Here is a 21,843-nt window from a genome sequence, read left to right as displayed (position 1 = left end):
GAAATACAACTGAAAATCGAAACACACTGATTGATTTCGAGGCTCCAATATTTTGAACAGTCTTTCTCGAATTTAGCAAAATAACTCAGAAACAATGTTCAGCAAATTAAAAGGGTTTTTTCTCAATTTTTACTTAACGCTCACACACTTCCTTCCGTAGACTCCCAGTTCCGTCCACGATCGATTTTATCTTCACACACGCGCGCGACACAGTGCTTAAACTTAAGCAAGGTACACAAAAACATAGCAATTACTGCTAGAACACTCGAACAGCACGCGTTTCTATTTTGTGGAGTAATCAAAAGAGTTATCATTAACAGTAAATAGCATTTGGTAAGAACAGTAGCTCGTTCAATGAAAGACACTGCGATTCGCTAAAAGCAAACAGAGACACGTGCGGCAAGCCCATTCAATGCCTGATGATACAATTTGGACATAAACCCATTATACACACTTTCGGATATTAAAAACTCTCGGCTTGGTGAATAACAACACTGCAGACCGCGCGCAATTACCAAGTACATGTTAGTTTGTGCGGAAAAGCGAATTTGTTATGACTGTTTCAACACTGTCACAAGCAGGCTGACCGAAAGTAAACTTGTTTGAGGCAGATGTCTCGAGTCAGCCACCAAATCAGTATTCAGTACCAAAGGCAAGCGACTCCGAAGCAGGAAATATCGTTCCGTCTATCAGTGTTCTTTCTTTTTATATTATAGTCGGATTTTTGAACAACAAATTGGACCGTGTGTGCTATATCTTTAACCTGCACTGTCTTTATATACTATCTGCAACAAACTGAAGGAAACAGTTAAAACAACATACAGACGGTTTTCTTTCGACAAAGATAAAGATTTCAACTTTCGAAAGACACGAACAAAGGGTATTTAGAAAACAAAGACAAGATAGAATAATGTTCCCTGTATTTTAAAACGATCGTAATTTTTAAAAAAAACACTCGGGGCTCTCTTTAAATACGACGAATTTCTCGACACACGACATTGAATTAAGTAAAGGACGAAAATTTATAAAACGACGCTAAACTTATTTATAAATCGAGAACTAGCGCGTGTATATAATCAATCAAGGCAGTAAATTAGTTTTGGTTCCGAACAAAGAGTAGTTTTTATCACAATCTAAGCCTTTGTTCATAAAACGTCTTTATTCACATTCACCAGGTGCCTTATTCTTTTCAGATTTTAGATCTACGAATCTTTTGTAACACAAGTCAGCGACGGTTATTTCGAAAAGCGAAACCGTAATTAAAGTAGCTTACTTCACGACGGAAAAAGTAATGTTTTCATTAGTTTTAAAAGATCAAATCTCGCTTGGCCAGCGTTATTGTTTGGTCTGGCCCTGCTAGAAGCTCAAAAAGCGATGCGTTGCGTCGTTTGAGTAAAAGCCATTGTTTCGCTCATAAAACCTAGCCGCATGAGTTCAAGCTTTTCCAGCAGAGAGGCAAGCGTCGTTAAATGCCATGCACTTTTTACCGAGCAATCCATAAACCCGAATTTTGTGTCAGGCCGAAAACATCGATCTTAACTAAAATCGGAAAGTAAACGACTTCGCATAGTCGATTCGTTACCTTCTCTGCCCAACGGTCGCAAACTACACGTGCCTTCGAGTGCGTGTAATGGGTCACGTGGCGTAATGTATTGTTTAGTCTGGCACGCGAACGGCTCGCGAGGCAGGTGCAAGAAATAAACATATGTTTTGAGCAATATCGTGTGTGGCACGCGCCTGCTTTTTTGTTAGCAAACAAGTAATTCCTCGAGGGACTCAACACAAAGCTTTGTGTTTCATTGATTTAGCAGAATAATGCATTTACAATGTGTGAAATGAGCGGCGAAAGGAAATTGCACGCTTTGAATAGGAAACAATAGCCACGCAACGGTGAACACCCTCCAAGCTTGACTTACCGCTGGGCAGGGCCGGATATAAAAGCAAGACCGCTTGGACTTCCCTTTCAGTATAGCTCTGAACTCGAGCTGAACGCATCGCTGAAACCCGAACAAGAAAAATTTGCTGAAGAAGAACGAGCCATGGAAGACAAATCCAGAAACGACTACAAATATTTGTTCAAGATTTTAGTCATCGGAGACGTGGGCGTTGGGAAAACGTCTTTGATCCGAAGATTTACCAAAGGATATTTCGCCGAGAACATCACTTCGACGGTAGGCGTCGATTTGGATTCAAAGGTTCTGAACATTCACGGCGATAAAGTGAAACTTCAGTGCTGGGACACAGCCGGACAAGAAAAATACCGCTCAATAACACAGAGCTACTACAGAAACGCAGATGCTGTCATCATGATGTTTGACCTCACGAACCGAGGCTCATTCGCGAGCATACCTCAGTGGCTTATGGATGTACAGCGTTACACCTCGAAGAACGCGGTCAAAGTTCTCGTCGGGAACAAAACAGACTTGAAAGGCGCTAAGCGCATGGTGAACTCTAGATCTGCGGCGAATCTCGCAGAGTTTGAGGACTTGTTGTATATTGAAACGTCCGCCAAGTGGGACGATAACATTGAAACTCTTTTCACAGAGTTAGCTGAACAATTGAGAGAGAACGCGAAAAGCAAGAGTTTGAATCGCTTCAACAACAACAGCAGTTGTGTCACAAAGAAGAGCTACAGCATTGTATCCTACTTAAAGAGACTTGGAGAAAAACTGCCGATTCAAAGCCCATCGGCTTTCTGTAGAATTTAACTTTTAAAATAATTTCTTGAACTTTATTCCGATTTTTGCGACAAAAGATCAGACAAGGTGTTTTGCTTCTTCGACTTAGCTTCTTTAATAATAAATTATGTAAAATTATTATTTTGCACTTCGGAAATCGCTTAGATCATGTTGATACATTTTGCGAAGATAATGTCAAAATAAGAATTTCAGCTTGAAATCAAGCTCAATCAATTTGCCTCAAAAATTAATTAATGTAATGTAAATTGGCGCGGTGCACTCTGTATATATGTATATTTTATAAGATAAGAAAATTATATTTGTAACATAAGCGAAATAAGTAACATAGAAGTATGTATAAAATAAAAAAATCTCAGTTATATAAAGTTATTCTCGTGCAGTTTCTTTTGTGGGTTTTGTTGGTGGTTCATTGATAGAAGATAGTTTGGAAAATGTAGCACCCGCGTTCGATTGATGTTTTGTGAAAAGATTTAAAAGCAACATTGCTTATGCGAGGCACGTGGCAGCCAGCTGAAACAAAAAAAAAACCCTGACTTTCTTATCTTGTGTTATGTTAATCGTGTCAGAAAAAGAATTTCAAGCTTTCAGCTTCATTAGGGCCACAGTTTGAGAAAACGGAAGCTTTTAAACAATTAGTTCTTTAGGAACACTGAAAGGCGTAGGAATTCTTTCCCCGCCGTTCGGATTCGAACCTGTAAAGGAACAAGCCACGCAAACTGAAGGTTAAATTGAAAAATCTTACTTTGTCTATCTATTCTTGTAAACATGTTGTTTTTGTTCACGGTTAACCGCTTCCCAATAAGAAGTCAAAGAACTCTCTTAGTGTCATGCAAATTTGAGTGAGTTTAAACTTTTATAACTAATTTGCATACCCAGCAACAATATGCGCTCTTGCGTTGAAATGTTTCGTCTGGATTCGTCGAAATTCAAACAGAAGGTTACAACATTTATTTTTAGTTTTCAGCAACTGCGAAATCACTAGAACTTTTGCGTGGGTGCTGATCAAGTTCCATAATGGTTCCAAGCCCTCGTGGGGATAGGAAGAAAGTGGTAGCTTTTGCTTTAATAGGCGTAAAAAATTGAAATCTTTGTTATTGCCTGAAGCCGGTAATTTCCTTCGTAATTAAAGCGCACGTTGATGTAGCACTGCATTTAAGACTAGACTAGATTTAGACTTTATAAGCGGATAGAAAATTTGTCGACAACTGAAAGGGTATTAGCCGCAAGCCATGTTCATCAATATATCATTCAAAATTGGATAATCAGCCCCGAGTCCTAGTTTAAATAAGACCAGCAAAAGAACTTTGAATAAGTTATAAGGCAAAGCACACGTACGTTTTGATTGAAACATTTTTGCGCGTAGGAGTGCTTTTAAAAACAAATTATCGCGCGCGAAGAAGTTTCGGAAGTTTCTTCACGGCGTCTTTTATACATGCATGATGCCCAAAAGGACGGACTGTTCTCGCTGAGACTCGCGGCGATGATCGATCCATGTTCAGTATTTCAGTCGCCCGAGAAGCCACAGCTGGCATTATATCAAGACGGACGTGAGTTTGAATTGTGACTAATCCCAGCTTTGACGCAGTATTTCGACATAGTGGCAGATATGTATCCCGATATGTATCGGTACGACACAATCTGAAGGAATATCTCACGTATAATCAGATAATTATAGCACGATGAAACTGACCCCCAGTGATTTCAATAAAAATGTTGAAAAATATCAGCAAGACGCTGATAAAAATCTTTATCCTTATTCGAAGAGAAAAATGCTTTCTCAAGATTCCATTATAACTGACAAGCCTCAAGGTAAACTGTCGATAATACTTTGGCAAAAAAGTAACTGTGACAGCCCCCTGGTACAATTACAACGAGAGCCAAATAGCTGGACATTACGAAAGCCTGCTGTCACGTTAGCGTCACGACGCGTTACATCCCTGGCGTTTCTCAGTTCTTTAGTTCTAAAGATTCGTTCATAAACATTAGTGAAGCGGCATTTGCGGAGAAATTTTCTTTTTCCAACGGTTTTGCCAAATGATTGTTATTTTGCCAACTGTTTGAGATTAAAACGCGATACAACTGTTAATACTTACATCTCTAGATGGATTTTTTTTTTTAAATGAGTTCTTTCGTTTAGTTTGTAGGGTCCACGTATGGACCGACAAAAATTGCAAAGCCGACTATATTTCAAGTCGTCTTGCGGGGTATTGGGAAAAGTTTTCAATCAGCAATAACCGCGCCTCGGATGAACCTCACTGGCTACGGTAATGCCACTGCGCAAAGCTGACTTCGATAGATAGCAATAAACCATTTCACGCGACCAGCTGCCCTATCAATGTGGGATCTAATTACGTCAGTCAATTTTCATTAATATAAAAATTTTCATCACGAAAACAGGTTCGCGCTTTTTTTCTTTGATTCAAAAATAATAAGACAACGGTTATTTATTTTATTATACTAACTTGGGCCAAACTTAACATTGAAAAGAGTGTAATAAAAGCGTCAAACAATCACGCATGCGCACAATGCTATTTTCTGTGATATTTAAGATTGAGCTTCTGCAAAAGCTGCAGTGATCAAAATTCGAAATATTTAATTCTGTTCCATAAAAGGGACTGTGTTACGGACTTTCACGAAATTTAGGCATCGGAAAGGACCATAAAATTCGGTGAAATTATAACAGTGAAAGAACATTTTGATAACGCAGTAAGTACAAAAGAAGGTACGGATGGCCAAAAGTGACGAAGATTGAAATGGATTGCAATATGGCTTTTTAAAATATTGTTGGTCTGAACAGTTTTCAAAGTTAGTTTGCTTGTAACTTTAAATTATAACGCCCAGGAGACACATTTGGTTGCAATGAAGCTATGCTTTGTCATTTGGATCCAATGGAGTAATTTCTTTGCAAACAATAAGTTTCATCGCAAGTATTTGGCAAAACTTAAAAATATAAACTTAACTCAGCCGTGACACAATCCCTTTAAGAGCATACTCTATTTTTTTTTTCTGTGATCGTAATATCAAGCCGTCAGCCCGTCACTTTTCAGGACGCGTGACACAAACAAGGTCTTTCGTGACCGTAAGCAAGCGGAGCCAAACTTTGCATACATTATGGTTAACATGCAAATTTGTAAAACTCTTTTACGGCTGCGTGACACTTGTGAAAGTCGATTTCTTTTTCTAAAAAGCCCACGCTAGAAATGTCATTCCCAATGAAGCATCACTGCTTTTTAACAAACATAAAGATGTAAACGCGGTTAACAAATTATCCCCGTATTTTTAAGAATCTTGATAGTCATCCAATCCGTGCATTAGAATTGTATACCACAATGATTGCAGTACACGCTATAGTTAAAGCGAGGAACACTTAGTAGGCTGATTTATCTGTTGATCATTGACTTTTAAATTTCTCAAGACCGGTGGTTTTGCCGTAAGGTGAAACTGCCCCCAAAATAGCTAAACTGATAAAAGCGACATAAAACTGACTAGAGTTTGTTAAAGAGTTCGTTGCTATTTTAAGAATACAAGTAACACCAGCACTAGGTCCAATATCTCGATAATTTATTATGTTCCCCTTTTGCTTCTTATATTGGTCTTCCAGCAGTCGTCAGTTGCATGTAATTGAGTATAACTGGAACCTGGGATAATTCCGGTGTAATTGTGTAATTTTACAGATGATTGGTGGCAATAAAGCGTGAAATGGCGTATTTAGTTTTCTACTATGTATATATATTTAGCTATGACTAGCCTTTAGTACTCAAGGCGAGTTGGGACTGTTAAATTACACTGAGTCACTGGGACAAATGTTTGGAGAAAACGGTGATTTACACTTATGCAAGCTTCCAAGAACATGCATGCAGTCATGTTTCTCAGCCTTGATGAATTAATATCTGATTTTACAGAATTAAAGCATTTTAAACTCTAACATTAAGGTTTCTTTTATACTCATCGGGTTTTTTTAGCCAATTCGATTTTTAAGTGACGCGTGCGCATATCACATTACCTGATCACAACGACTAGAACCTTATATCTAAATGTGCCTGCGTAGCGGCGTCTGTGTGTGTGTTTTTCTGTGTCTGTGTGTGTGTTTGCGCGCGGGTGCGCTCGCGGGCGCCGGGTCGGGGCGCCTGCCCGGCCCCCGTCCGTTTTTTTTTCGTTCTCTGGGCGATCTCATGCTCCATGCCCGGGGTCCGGATTTTCTCGTCCCCGGCCTCCCCCCCGCTCCCTCGCCCCCCGCCTCCCGCAGGCTAAATGCAAGCCCTGTAGAGGACTAAAAGCGAAACAGTACTGTAAATCCTATTGAGATCAGGAGGAATATTTTTTTTGTCGCCAGTTGTTTCGCGTCCCTGAGGGTACTTTTGCGAGGCATAAATTCGGCATAGGCGACGTCAGTGGGTAAAAACAACGCGGTTTAAAAAGTTGTACACGAGTTGTCTGAGAAGGCGCTCGTGGCGCGCCGAAACACTGATTTAGACATTTTTTCAAAAAGCTAATCCGAAAACGGCAGAACAAAAGAAAAAATATCCCCCATCCGAAATCTGGCTGACTGAGAAATCTGTTGCTAACCTGTTCAGGTCTAGTCCTTTTAGGCTACAAACTGTAGGTATATAGACAGTTCAGCGGGTCTGGCGAATTTTTACGGAAAAATAAATTATTTTGAATCGTTTTTCTCGCCTAGCCTGTAAATACAGGCGCCTGCCATCGCTCGCGGCCGATTTGGCTTTTCAAAGTCGGCCCGGGCGGGCCCGAGCGATGCAGAGAGGCGGCCGCTGTGTTAGGTTCGCAGGCTACTTCTCGCCAGAACGCGCGGGCTTAGACTTTGCAATTTCTTTCAACTGAGACGACGGCCCGTGGGAGAGACAAAAGAATCCCATCTCTTAACACAGAGTATACAATACATAGCAAAAGAATTACTAACGTCTTTCCCAAAGGTCACTCAGTATCTCCTGATTTATAATACTTACCGTAATTTCCCGTCGTACATCCCAACCAGCGTGAACGAACCACCGCCATTTTGGAGCATCATCAACATTCCAGTAAGCTGTTTTGTCCGAAACCACAACTTGAATTCATTACTTTCCTCATGATTCTTCTCAGCGGTTATGTAATAAACCTGAAGTCCGTTACCTTGAAAGCTTAGCTCTCTGTGCGTAGTGCTTACAGATAGCGCCAGTGATAACAGAACTAACAGTTCATAAAAGCTGTTTTGCTTTCGGGCCGGTAACTCCATTTCTGTTTCGAAAGGCGCCCAAAAATCTGAATGGCTAGGAAAAGGGACCAGAATGTTTCTCTTTTTAACAAGTCAAGTTGATGCGAGTTTTGCAAGTTTTCCTTGAATTCTAAAAGCGTATTATCTGTAGTGGTCCACTAGTCGTTTCTGTTACAGAATGAATAGCTTGTAACGTTCATGTGCACATATATTGGTACGTCTGTTATACTTACCACTTGGCAATTACAATAAATCATCTTAAAAGTGGACAATTAGACAAATAATCACCTTTCAAAGTAAAATGATTGAAATGTGTTAACGAGCCCCAGACGTAAACATTTATATTGCATAAGCAAACACTTCAATTAGTTCATCTTTTCTTCAGGCTTTCAGTTTATTGACGCGATAAAACATGGCAAGCTCTGGCGTGGTGTCGCATGACACAACCGACCTTTTAGAACGTTCCAAGAAGTCCAATTAGATGTCTATAGTGGCGATTGTTGTTCTCACTTATAGGAGGAATAGGGCCTTATTTTGCGGGTCTGAAGATTGATAATTCACTTTCAAACGTTCATTATTTTAAGCATTGCTAATAAGCTGAAGATAGCTTAGGTGGTGAAAGTTTTAAATGCATCTTCTTTATTAAAAACACAAACAACACCTGTCTCGGATATTCATTGTGTTACCGGCCTATACAGTAGTTCTACCTTCTTTTATATTTTTATCTTAGAGAGTTTTAACCAACTCGATTACTAGCTGACTCGGTGATTCCTCAAACACAACAAAAATATTTTGAAGTTTTGGCTTTAATTTTTAGATCGGTGTTACGCGGGCCCGGATTGCAACGTATCGTAAACTCCTTCAGGATTTAATTTATTTGATTGAGCCAGCAGCTATTCATAAACCTATTGCCGTATTTTGTCTTGAATTTAGATGAGGTTTTTTGTAATAACAACGTTCACTCGTTATTCGTTTTGATTAACTGTCGTCAGAGTTATGAAAAAACAAGCCTATTTTTCAAACTTTAGAGAAAAAGCATACGTGACTCGCAGTACTTACTCCGATCGGGACGATAACTAGAGAGGCGAAAACTGAAAATAAGGTTTGAATGGGGAGGAGAAACAAATATGAAACTGCAATTTTTGAAAAGACAGTGCTAATTAAACGCTGCTAATATAACAAGGTAAAATAAGACAATTTTAGTCCGCGTCAATATCCGGTTCTGTTCAGTGATTTTTGTGTTTAGTCTCTATATAAGCACCTCAGTTTAATACTTCCACTGTAATAATTCTGTGTATTCAAAATGTTAAAGCATAAACAAATGTTAAAGCATAAAAAAGTTGGCTTAGAATAGCGTCTCATTGTGCAGCCGGATAGTATGTTTTTTTTTTCTTTGAATCATAAAAGATGCCTTGTACATGTCTCCCATTATTTTAGGGTGGAGTTTCGTCAGTTTTCAATTAAAATTTTCAATATTTTCTTCTTTGAAAGGTGAGATTGGCTCCGCATTGGCAATTATCTCTTTGTTATGTAGATATTCATCATTATTTCATATTAAAGTTTGTTTAATTTTGTGGGCAAATGGAATTGCTTCATGTCGCGACGAATCTCATACTCTACACGCATGATATTACAAGTGAGAGGCCTTTTAGTCATCATGATCAGCCAGACTCCCAAGCATAAGTGTGTTTGTGATTGTACAAAATCTATAGTGGATGAGGGTTTATCGAATAGACAAGTTTCTGCGCGCGTTGTAATGGGTCGAAAACTATTAACTCTATGGAAATATAAAAGATCTTTGCGATCGTTATGAAAAAAGAAAACTTGATTGCTATGTTATCAATGCTATAAAAACACTCGTAGAAGCTTGGGGAAACACGAAAAAGATGTGGAAATGCTTGCCTATGGCTGGTATTCTCGTATTCTTACGGCTTTTCTTGTTCTTCTAAACTTAAACAAGTCAGTTAAACCCCCAGAGATCTTGAATGCCATGCAAGGTTGATTCACATTTAGGTATTTATTTCACTTTAAACGAAACCTTACTTCATATATAAAACTTTTTAACAAACTTTTTTCTCGAGTAGGTATACGTTTACGGCTTACTTCGCTTTTTAACAGTATCAGTGGCTTTTTTAGTTTATATTGTGTAAATAAACTCGCCTCTGTATATAGACTACTTTATTAAAATTTACTTTATTATATTCTTACCACTTTAATAGGTTTATTCACATCTTTTTTTTTGAAAACTTTTTAATTTTTTTATGTTGTGTTCAATCGCAATAAAAGGCCTGGTTTAGTATATTATATATTCCACTGAGTTGTTGTAAAAATTCAATACATTTATAGTCTATAGAATTTTCAGCTATGCAGCAATGTTATAAAAGCTATAGTTCAGTTTCATATTTCTGCGAATGCGATTGCTTCAGTGGAATTACCCTAGCACTGACGTTATTGCGATCTTTAATTTTAGTTTCAGACTGGTTTTCGTCAGCTGAAGCATTCTGCTGTTGGTGTGGTTGCCGGCAAAACGCATTTGAAATGCCACTATAACGCTTTTGATTGTTATCTGAGAAACGGCTGGCTCTCTCCTGTCCACTGGCTTGCGTCGAGGACAGCAGTGCTTCCTCTTCACTTTTTTGGCGGGAAAATAAGCGCGCACGCGGCGAGCTATGCTTGCGTTTGTCTTCCTTAACATGTGACCTTCCATCGCACGTAGCAGGAAGATACTTTACGATCTCCATCCGCGGAGACCTTAAATCTTTATCACACGAAATTTGTTCATCGTAACTGTGGCCATTCAAATTCGCTCCACCGAATGGCTGCCTTTCAAGAGTATCGTCTTCCAGATGGTTAACATCTAATGAAAGATAATTATCATGAGGATCGGACGAGCGACAACTGCTGCAGTTGACTTCGTTACTGTCCTCAATTTTACTAATCTCGAGAGTGTTTTCTTTGGATGACTCATCGAACGCCTCCTTTTTCACACTCATGTCCTTATCGCACGAATAGTTTTTCACACACTGCCCTCCGCTAAACAGCTCGTCGTCCGAGCTTAACTCTGAAATTGTAGCGGTAGAATCATTTTCGGAATCTACTAAATGTTCATTTACAGCTAGTTGCGATGGGTTAGCGTCTTTGGCTGATTCGCGTTGCGTTGTGTCTTTTGCATTTCTAGTTTGGTTAATAGGGCTTGCGGGGTTTTCTCTTCTGTCGCTATAATTAGCCCTGACGTCAGAGGCGGACAACACGTCAAAAATGACTTCCTTAAGCCTCTTGATCTGTTGCTCTGTGCTAAGCTGCTTTGGCGCGGGAAAGCTGGTCACTACACCAATGAGCCCGAGGTCAAGGTCTTTGTAGTCATTTTGTTTCTCGGGTCCGTTTTTGTCCATATCAGCATTTTCCATGATCCACGAAGAGCTACCATTGCTGATATCAAGTCTGTCGGTCTCGGCATCACTGTAGAGCTCTGGAGATGACGAAATTCGACAGTCATGCAATCCAATATCGAAATTTCTCGCTGGGTAAGGGCTCGCCTCGAACTGAAGAATAGGCTCAGGTTCGGTCTCTCCATACATAGGACTTGGAGGACCCAGCTCAATGGTATCCATATGACGCACATCATGATACAAGGGAAACTTAAAGCACTTGCAGGGAAAAAATAAGTTCTGTTTTATAAGGAGCACGACGATTGCAATGACGAAGACAGCTAGTATGACACTCAGTATGATCAGCACAAGTTCTTGGTTGGCGTTCTCACGGATGGTTATATATTTTCTTGGTTGTTCAATGACTACAATGCCTGGTGTGTCTGTATTGTTTATTGGTGTGCCTGTGGCTTGGGTGTTTATTGCTAAAGTGTTGGAGGAGCTTTGTGGTAGACGCATCATTTGGTTTAGACAGTGTGCTTGGTGGAGAAGAAATCAACGTGCCATCTTTTTTAGTAACGGGTTGTTTTCCACTTGTTATGATAGTGGTTTCGGTGCTTGGAGACTTTGTTTGGCGTTTGGTTGATGGTTGAGGCGTAGTTAGAGTCTCATCCCATGGAAAGTTCGTTGTTGTGGCCCTTTTAGTTGTTGAGCCATAACATTCAAGACTACCAAGGACATAATTGGATCTTTTGCCGGTTCCATCAACGCTAAATAACAATCTTTTCACAGGAAGACTTGTTGAATCCGTTAAGTATCCACCATCAACATGCCAGTTATTGTCAACGCTATCACAATTACACACCTTGGAACTCTCCACGCATGTTCCGTTCATCCCGCATGCGCACTTCAGACTCCCACGCGACGCGCCTGACCAGTAATCCTGTAGTTTTCCGTCACGTGACACCCAGCGCGCCCCGCGGCCTGACTCAAGGTTGAATGATTTTGGCGAATCAAAGAGAACTGAGTTGTAGCAGTTGTACTCAAGGTATTGCCTACAATGCGTGCTGGTTGTTATGAGATCCCCGATGTTCTGCTCGTTGGAATTCTCGTAGTAGATTTCATGGCGATACAATTTGCTATCAACTTTGTTTTGAGCAGCGATGATGGGATTTCTGTCTTGAGTGTGAAAAATCACCGTGGAAGGTCCATTCACGTTGGTCATGTTGCAATAAACTGAAAAAGGTTCAGAATTCCGCGGGTTTATCTTGTAATAATTGTTAGTTCTTTTCCCTGCTGCATACCAATCTGCACATGTCTGCATAAAGAACGAAGGCGTCTCGCATTTTTTACCTTTGAAGTAAGTCCCCGAGCAGTGGCAAATGGTTCGGTTCCAACGCTGTGAGCATCGCCCGCCGTTTTGACATGGGTTTGGTACACAGAGGTCGTGGAGGGAGCACCCGGCAATAACCTGGGATTTATAGACAGTCGTGAAGTTAATTTTCTGTCCCTGTACTATAATGTCGCGCATACATCCTATAAAACCAGGCTTATCTCTGTCACTCGCTCCAACAAAGACCTCGGAACTACTGAGAAACGTTCCCTGGGAACGCCGGCTCTGAGAAGACAGTTCGGAGTCAACTTCAAGCCTGACATTTTGAATGCTGATATTTACAGAAACATAATGCCACATTCCGTCGTCAAGGGCTGCTCCACCGAAAAGAGTCACAGGAGATTTGCTCACAAATTCCACTTCCACTTTAATCCTGCCAGAATCCAGGGAAATCGAAATGGTCGCGCCGTTGCTTTTTGTTATTCTCTGAAATAACAAAATGCCTTCGCCGTTGTAGGTGCGAAATTTGAAGCTATACTTGGCGGTGTTCATGCTAGGAACAATAACTTTTATAAAGGACTCGGGTTTTAGGAAAGTAATAGGATGGTATCCCTGTGGGGTAATGTTGCAGCGAGGAACCAGTCTTCCATGTACCGTTGCATTTCCTTTCCTTGCCAAATCGAGAAGCCTAAGACCATTAACTACCACGTATTCATTGTCAAGGCAACCTTCAAACGAGACAGGATTGGTCCTTAGAAGTGGGTAGCTGGGCTGTATTTTGCTTGCGTCAACACCGCCTAAATAAAACGTCTGATGTGTAAAACGCCTGGTATAGAATCCAGGAACGTCAATCAAATAAGAATCAACGTCAACGTAAAGAGTTAGCGTGCTATTGCTCCCTTTCTCTCATGTCTATTTGATGCCACTCATTATCCGCCAGATCTTTTCCATAAAAGCTTTCACTGTACAAGCTCGGCACATTCCTTACAGAGATCGAATACCTACCGGGTGAAATAAAAGAATTAATGATTATTATTGGCTTATTTTCGGAAGACAGCTGTTATGGTAATGCCGGTTGCGGCGGTGATAGTGCATTTATCAAAGATCAATGCGCTTTTCAGTAAGAGTTACGGGACGAGATCCGGCGGACATCAGCATATCAGGCGCCTTTGGCAGCCGCTATCCGCCCATGTATATGATCTCGTCCCACTACCCAACCCATGAATACAGGTGAATAGGCCAGACCACAACACCGAGAACCTCCGTGCCCTACTCTTTGCGATAAGTGTGTGGGTTCTTTAACGTCCCCTACTGATCATAGCACTGGAGATGCAGGAGACGGGGTCTACGGTTTACTCGTCCTTATCCGATAAGACAAGAACATCTAACCATTTACATTAATTACATTAGCTTAATTCAGAGCATAAACAATCACCAAAACAAACAGAAAAAAACAAACATAATTAAAGGCACTTTAAATAAAGAACTGCAAAAGCCAGTTCATTCTGAAAAAAATTTCCACTACGATAAAACCTTTTTAAAAAAAAATACGTTTTAATTGGCAGCAACTCGTTCAATTTTTCGCTTTACAGATACATATCTCACGGCTGATAATATTTTATGGTACTGATATTAAGGTTTATCGCAGATCGAAATGTGGATATCATTTAACCACAAAGAAAAAAGAGTTCCAATGGTTCCATTTGGGAGGTGTAAATACAAACGGTTGCCCAGCCTAAATTTCACTTGTTTTCACACTGAAATTCATTATTTGAACTGGTTTGTTAGAAGCCAAATCTGCAAGTCGAGTTTTAAAAGGGACAGTGTCACTATGATTTAATGCTACTTGAAAATGCAATGGTGGGTTGGTGTTAATTGGAAATCCACGAATAGTGGTCTGGCCTTGCTCAAACGTACTGTACTAGTCATAAAAATTGTTAAAAGGTGGTTTGGCTACGGACGAAAAAGGACAGTAGTTGCCTAAAACTTGAAAACCTCGGGCCGACGCTTTCAAGTTTGACAGTGCAGTTACTTGGAAGGAAATCACTGCTAAAAAAAACATTGATTACGTTTATTCACACCTTGGGAAATAAATTTATGCCTTTATTTTTGTTGTTCAAAGGTTATGTTGTTGATCACTGGGTGCACCCTCATACTTCTATCATAGCTAACAGAAGAACTCAGAAGACTTCTCGTGCATGATACTGCCCTCTTTAATGAACAATTTGAAGACAACTCCCCCATGTTATATCAGTTAACATGCGATAATAACATCGTAAAAACATTGCATTTACAATTATGTTTTGAGACTTAGCAGTGAATAAATTGAAAAAACGAACAAAGAGTTACCAAAAATTAAAACTATGTGACAGAGATGAGATTTCGAAGACAAAATTAATTCAATTTAATTTCTAATGCGCTAGATTCCAATAACTCAGGCACTCGTGAATTTAAATAAGCTAAGTGAAGCTGCCTTAGCTTTCCCCAAAATTGTGTGTGTGTTTTTTATTATTTTTCAACATGAATAATATATTTGCATTCTTCAATCAAATCAATTAACCGAATAATAAAACCAAAGCGTACATGTGACAACATGCTGTATGCTTCTTCATGCGGCATATATGTAAACTTATGAACAGGCTTATGAACTAAAGGTTGCTTGGACAAGCTCAAAGAAAAATCAAGTTAACTCTTTCTGGTTGTAGCGATTATTGATAAAACAGTAAAGGAGTTATTTAACCTTGCCCAGTGGGTCGCGAACAGCAGCAGTAGTATTAATATACAGACAAGTCGTAAACCGAAAACTGAATCGCGAGCCAATAAGCGAAAAATAATACTTATACTTTAATTTGATGGAGAAAAACTTTTCACCAAACACGGAAAACTTGGCTGTATTGGTGATGCCTAGTCACACATTCTGAACAAAAAAATCATTTCTTTGGTGGCTTAACACAAAATAGCTTTCATATTTCCGTTTATTTTTTTCATTTTTAAATAGTACGAAACGTATTTAGGTAGACTTAATTGTTTTATAATAGGTATGAATGAAATCTTCGATGACGTCTCGTGTATTCAGATTTGACGTACATGCGCGACACTTTATCATAAATTATGCGTTACGAAGAGCGATTAGCACTCTCTCCCTTTAAACGCAGACTTTTATGAAATGCTTATCTTTGATCGTAACATTGCTCTGTGACTTACACTTATCGAACAGGACAGTGTACATAAATATTTCATGACGTACTAAACTGAACTGCGACTGCGCATACCCAAGATCGTGCAGGTGCACAAAGTGGGTTTCTTTGAGAGCATACAATTCATATTTTTCTGTAATTAGCCTCCTGGTGAAACAGTTTCTGTCACAATGTTGAAACGACGACTGTAGCGATTTCGTAACTACGGGCCAAGTATGTAGGCTTTGAAATCTGTTCATTGAGAAAAGTAACGGATCGAAGAGATTGTGGATATACGAGGGAAAAGTTCACAGAGGGGAGTACTTACGCAAAAAGCCACAAAAAACAAATTATCGAGACTTACTAGTGAGACGTTTTTGATTTTACAGCTTACAAACTGACGTAAATAAAGTAAACGGAAATATTAAACATCAAATGAAATTCGATGCCACGACAAAATAATCAAAAGTAATGAAAATAAATTTCTTTCCGGCAAAACCGTAAAACACTTCATCGACCGTGTGCCCAGGCTTCTAAATATAAATCTTTGTAACCCGAACTTCTATAAATTGGAATTTAAAGAGTTCCTGGCAAACAAAGAACGATCCTGCCGGGTTCACTAACAATTGCGATTTTATGTGCAAACGTAGATCACCAACGTAAAAGCGAAAGATTGATTTAGCACGTATGTGCGGATCCCGTCTTATACTGATAGTCTCCCGGTTTTCGATAAGGCGGAGTTATAGAATTTTAAACTAAATATTTTATCCTTTTTTATCAGAATAATTTCATTTTCTTTTTACAATTTCCCCAGCATGAGCCTGCACAAATTCGACCAAATATTACCAATAATTATACCGTGCATAAAATGGAGCCTCTTGCCTATAAAAAAAGATAAACGGAGAGCCTTCTATGACAACTACCCTCGACGTTTGTTTCTCTCTTAACACAAGCGCGGTTGAACAAAACACTCGTGCGCCTGTGACAAGGTTAAGTCAGGCTCCCCCATTGAACAGTTTTCAAATACAGTTAGCAAATGCTCGCCCTTGCTTTTAAAAAAAATAATAATCAACATCCCACTTCACCGAGAGAACAGGCAAAGATGTAAACTTTGATAAGTGAAAACAACCTAACAGGCTTACATACCTGATTTTGCCACGCAGGAGCTCAAGTGTTATGAAGTCGCCTCCGCTACTAGTCGCGTGGAAAAGTATTCCAGAAGGTTTGATCGTTCGAAACACCAGGTCAATCTCGTCTGGAAACGTTCGCGACTCTCCCCTGTATGTGTACGTGACATAGGTTGAGCCATCGAAGCTAGTGTACGATGCACCATGTCCATACGAAGCAATCAGCGCCAGAAATAACAAACAGAACGATGCGACAATAAGCATGTTGCGTGGGTGCCTTCTGAACGTCCGACCCAATTTCTTTCTGCTCTACACATCAACATTAACAGCTGCTCCTAGTCGTGTGTAAACCGCCTCAGTAGACTGGCCTCATTGCCTCCCGAGCTGGCATCCTTATTTATACCATCGACCAGCCTTTCGTTATATTGCTAAACAATGTTTGAAGATAATGAGAATCCTTTGATCGCTACGCCCGAGCCAGCATGTCCCCGGGCTGCGAAAAATAGAAAAAAAAAATAGAAATTATAAAGCGCAGTTGAAACAAAGCATATTGTACGTTTAATCTCACCCAGTTACAAAGAGAAGAACACTCATTCCATTTGTCCATTTCAAAATTAATTATCCCAGTTAGCCCGGTTTATTGATCTATGCAAAAAGCTCAGGTAATGCTGAGAGGCAGTTGACAATTACCGTATTCACCGGCCAGGCCGATACGGCGAGTTTACCGCTGTAGAAGAATGCACCACAATCGGTACAAAAATAGATTTAACGTCTGATAAGTCCGCTTTCGGATATTTTATACAACTTTCTTCAAACCTGACGTTTTGGGTATGAATAATTACTAAATCAATTGACCAGAAGGACAAGAATTGTGGGCATTCTCGATGCTAATTGGACTAGAATGCCCAGTAATTGTCACATTCGAAACAAGTGTGTGTTTTTTGATACTTGCGTATCCGTTCAAAATCCTTGACAAGGCGACCTAATATCTAAGCTATGACAGCACAGGAAAATATTGAAACAAGTCGTTAAACAAGGAGAAGCGACCCAGTTGGAATACTTTTTTCCGCTCTTGATTTTGCTAATTGTCCAGTCTGTAGTGTTTCTTATTAATTTTTCAGAGTATATGGAGGGGAATCGATTCATGGTTACTAGATTCAGAGAATCGCCTTGAAACAAGAAAACAAAGCGAATCAAGCAGTGATCTTCCGCTGATCATAAAGAGAAAAGAGACCAGCTCTCGCCATTGTTCCTATGTGTTGAGAAATTTGCGAATTCGTGGACAAATTTCTCGGTTTTTCCTCCGCGATTAATTAAAATGGTTCCTGTTTCTGGTTCGTTACTGTGTATTATATTAAAGAGATGGTTGGTGCCTAAAATCGTCCTCTTTTAGCGATTATATAATTGCTGTAGAAATGTAAAACGGAGTTTTGAGCGACAAATCGCGTATTAACTACGAGGTCGCGTGGCGATTTTAACTGAAGATCCTTAGTTCGTTGTTCAATGAATCTCGCCTGCGATATTAGTTTTGGTACAACGTTTGCCTAGTTATAAAATAGCCCACTGCGCTTCGACCAGATAATTTAAAACAAATTCACATTTCTAGGGACAGGTGACAGCTCTGCGTTCAATATTGTGACATTCTTGTTTCATCTACTCTTAGTAATTAAGAAACTACATTTATTTGCCCAAGCGATTCATGGCCTGCCAATTATATCGTGCTTAGGGTATTTTAAAACAATAGGTTAATAACCCATTTCTGTCAGCGTAATAACATTATTCAATAACGACTTGGGCTTAATTGTCTTCCCATTCGTTATTCGATTTATGCTCGTCTCAATGGAAAATTTACTTTTCGAGGGAATTGTCATGAAATCGCATTCCGCGCTCGGATAGCGATCGGCTGCTAATAGGTTGCACCTAAAGTAATGGAGACCAGATGAATTGGGTTCATGTTAGTTTGGCCGCAAACTGTCCCGGCATTAAAAATTTATCCTCCACCACGTGGTACATCAAACTTGCGAAATAGGCTGGTATGTGGTCTGCGCGAGGCAGTGATCAAACAAGACAAGAGACAATAGAGTATAGGAGAGGATAAAAGCGGATTACGTCCACGTTATTGTGTTTGTAGTGTTTTCGCCACGTGCCGTGGTTTAATTACACTCGCGACGATTAAACGTTCGAGGGCTTTCTGTGTAAAGAGACCATTGTCAGCTAGTATAACAAAAAAGAAAAGCTGAAATTTCTGGTTTCTCCAACTTACTTACGTAAGAACTGATGCAATCTCTTGCTTGGCAAAAAAAATTTACAACAGCAACTAGTTTTCCAAGAGAGAAAATTATGATTTTTTTTTGCAAGATATTCCCAACCAGAAAAAGCGTTTATAATGATATATAATTTCTGCTTGAAAAACGTTTATGGATAAAACAAGTTCCCCTGTCCTATTGTTCTAAGGAGAGCCAAGGACAGTACTAAACAGAGGTTCCTGTCGAATCACTCAAAAATTTAGATGCTGTTCTGACAGAAGGCATTGCGTTTTATTAGGGGAGTTGTCTTAGCTAGAACTGTCGCAATACGATAACGAAGAAAAGCAAACAAATATTTCATAAAACAGCCGCCTAACTTTACATTTTTATTCTTTTAAAATAAATATCACTGTGGACTAATGATTATTGATATGAAATTTTATCAATATTGTTTTCTTATCTTTTGCATGAGTAGTTTCATAATATACAGTTCTTTTGTTCTCAACTCTCGTGAAAGTAAATGATTAAAAAATCAGTGAACGTTTTTTTTAGAAAATTCCTTTTTCCTCTTTTTATCGATCGGTCAACACCACAAACATCTCCCAGTTTCATCTACAGTAATGAATATCCAAGTTCTTTTCTAGAAGTTTAAGAGACAATAAAGTTGGTATCTTACACTCCAACACCCCCATTTGAGATAAAAAGCGAAAATACAAGAGAAAAGTTTACACAAAAAGTACTCAGTTCCTTGTGGTCAACAGACCTCCCGCGTGGAAACATATAAATTTGAAAGGCTTTGCTCGCTGTTTGGATATAACTTTAAACTTATTTCCCTGTACTAGATTGTTTATCAGCTAAGTTTAATTGTGCGTAATAATAATAGTATCTAAAGGTTAGCATTATACCCTGCAATTTGAAGCAGTGGAAGAAATCTCATACCCATTTTTCGCTCTATACAATCAATTATCAAGCAACAATTTTTAAATTTTGGATAGGGCGTGAAAATTCTCAACAAAACCCTCAAAAAATAGTAAAACAGAACAGGAAAAGCTAATTCAATGAAAATGCCACATGGTGCGAGGGGTCGGCCCTCGCGTGCCCAATAGAATGTTTCGTGATAAACTTGCGACAACTATTTGGCGAGTGAACAAAAATATTTGAAGAACTGCAAGATATGTTTAGAATTTGTTATTTATATTCGCGTAATGAATAACGCCTTTTGGGCAGACGTATTAGGAAAGACGTCAATACAAAAGTTATTTATGCGAGGACATCTTCAGCGGCTGTAAACATTTTGACTCTCAATTGTCAAGCTTCGAGAGGTTATTTTTTAAGGCTATAGTCGTTGATAGTCGCTAAGGATTTTAACCCCACTGTACACTCATGGGTTTTTAGTACGTTAAATGCAGACTTTTGCGGATTTCCTTACCGATTTAAATTTGAAGAGTAATTAATCTGTAATTTCCTTATCCATCCGTATTTCAGAGAGACAAAGGACACAAGACCGAAAAAATGTAACGAAATAGAGTAAAATAATGCCATTTAAGCGAGCCTAGCCATTCTCAAAAGAATAAGTCATGGTTTCTTGACCAAATTTTTAATTTTGTCGCGCATTTACAAGAAGCATTATGAAAGCTTGATTCAAACCCGATAAGGAACACTGTAGCTATTACAAGCACAGTTTGAAACTATAAATAAGCCAACTTCAAACTGCCGTTACGTATAAGGAACAAAAGAAAGACCTTCGGCTCGTGTGCCTCCCTTTGTTGCATTCTTTGAAAGGCAATTAAATCGTTCTTAAGCCCGAACAACAATAAAGAGTTAACCCCAAGAACAAAGAAACTACAGAACGTGTGAAGTGTAAATTCCATGCGCACTATAGTACGAAGCCAGTTGCACAAAAGATCAGGGAAAATTGAAATCGAAAACACCTGTTTCCATAGTACATCAGAATTCACATTACCCGACTGCAAACTCACCCGCTCATATGTCTCAATTCTTGGAAAAGACAAGTGGTCCAAAAGAACCTCGATTTTTCATACTGAATGCGTAGCAAAGGCTCTGTACAGCGTTTCGATACAATTATTAAAAAAGCATGGGGCGACTGACTGTCTTCAAGGTCACTTATAGACAATTAAAAACCTCATCTTTTACTAATGATTTTTCTGTGGTCAGCTGGTCCCAAGGAGCTAGGGCCTAGTACCCCGGCCAAGGGGCGGCTGGCTTTTGCCATCAGCTGCTTGTCCATCATAATTGTAATCAGGGAATTAAGTACCTTTTTTTTGTCGGAAGTCTCCGAGAATTGACTCGTAGTCGGCGATTTTTTTAAAGTCCTAATACATGTATATTTTATTACTTACATTAACGACTTTCGAGTGCTCGACTTACGAGAAAAAAAATCTGTTAAGTGCTCTAAACGTGAGTGAAATCAAATAATTGCCAATTAGACTACGAGCCCGAATTATAGTGGATGAACTAATCATATTCGCGGATTTCCAATAGAACACGGCTAACCTGGAGTAGCTGCAAATAGCTCTTAAAAACAGCATGTAAAATTTCCTGAAACGACTCTTATCTCTGGAAAATTACACTCAAAGCACAAAAAGAACATTGGGAGAACCTGACGTACAGTGCAATCCCGATTTCTCAAACCCGCTCCTTATAACTCTAAAACGCAGAAGTCCC

General features: G+C 39.3%; 1 non-coding gene and 2 pseudogenes across 2 annotated transcripts; 1 reads left to right on the top strand and 2 right to left on the bottom strand.

The window, feature by feature from the left end:
* The first annotated feature begins 1,599 nt into the window (after positions 1-1,599).
* LOC144649243 (ras-related protein Rab-30 pseudogene) lies at positions 1,600-3,069 on the top strand (annotated as a pseudogene).
* Positions 3,070-4,845: 1,776 nt separating this feature from the next.
* LOC144652766 (U4 spliceosomal RNA) lies at positions 4,846-4,984 on the bottom strand. Its single transcript, XR_013570621.1, has one exon. It is a non-coding gene; the product is annotated as a U4 spliceosomal RNA (small nuclear RNA).
* A 4,928-nt stretch (positions 4,985-9,912) lies between these two features.
* On the bottom strand, positions 9,913-21,158 carry LOC144649242 (uncharacterized; annotated as a pseudogene). The gene is made up of 3 exons (XR_013569865.1): positions 21,138-21,158; positions 16,932-17,405; positions 9,913-13,610 (listed from the first exon to the last, which is right to left on the bottom strand). The product of XR_013569865.1 is annotated as an uncharacterized LOC144649242 (transcript).
* Between the last annotated feature and the right edge of the window lie 685 nt (positions 21,159-21,843).

Source organism: Oculina patagonica, chromosome 4 (assembly GCF_052425735.1).
Source record: "Oculina patagonica isolate OP01 chromosome 4, crgOcupat, whole genome shotgun sequence".
In the NCBI taxonomy this organism is placed as follows: Eukaryota; Metazoa; Cnidaria; class Anthozoa; order Scleractinia; family Oculinidae; genus Oculina; species Oculina patagonica.
Note: the sequence above shows the minus strand (reverse complement) of the source record. Positions and strands in the feature narration are given on the sequence as shown.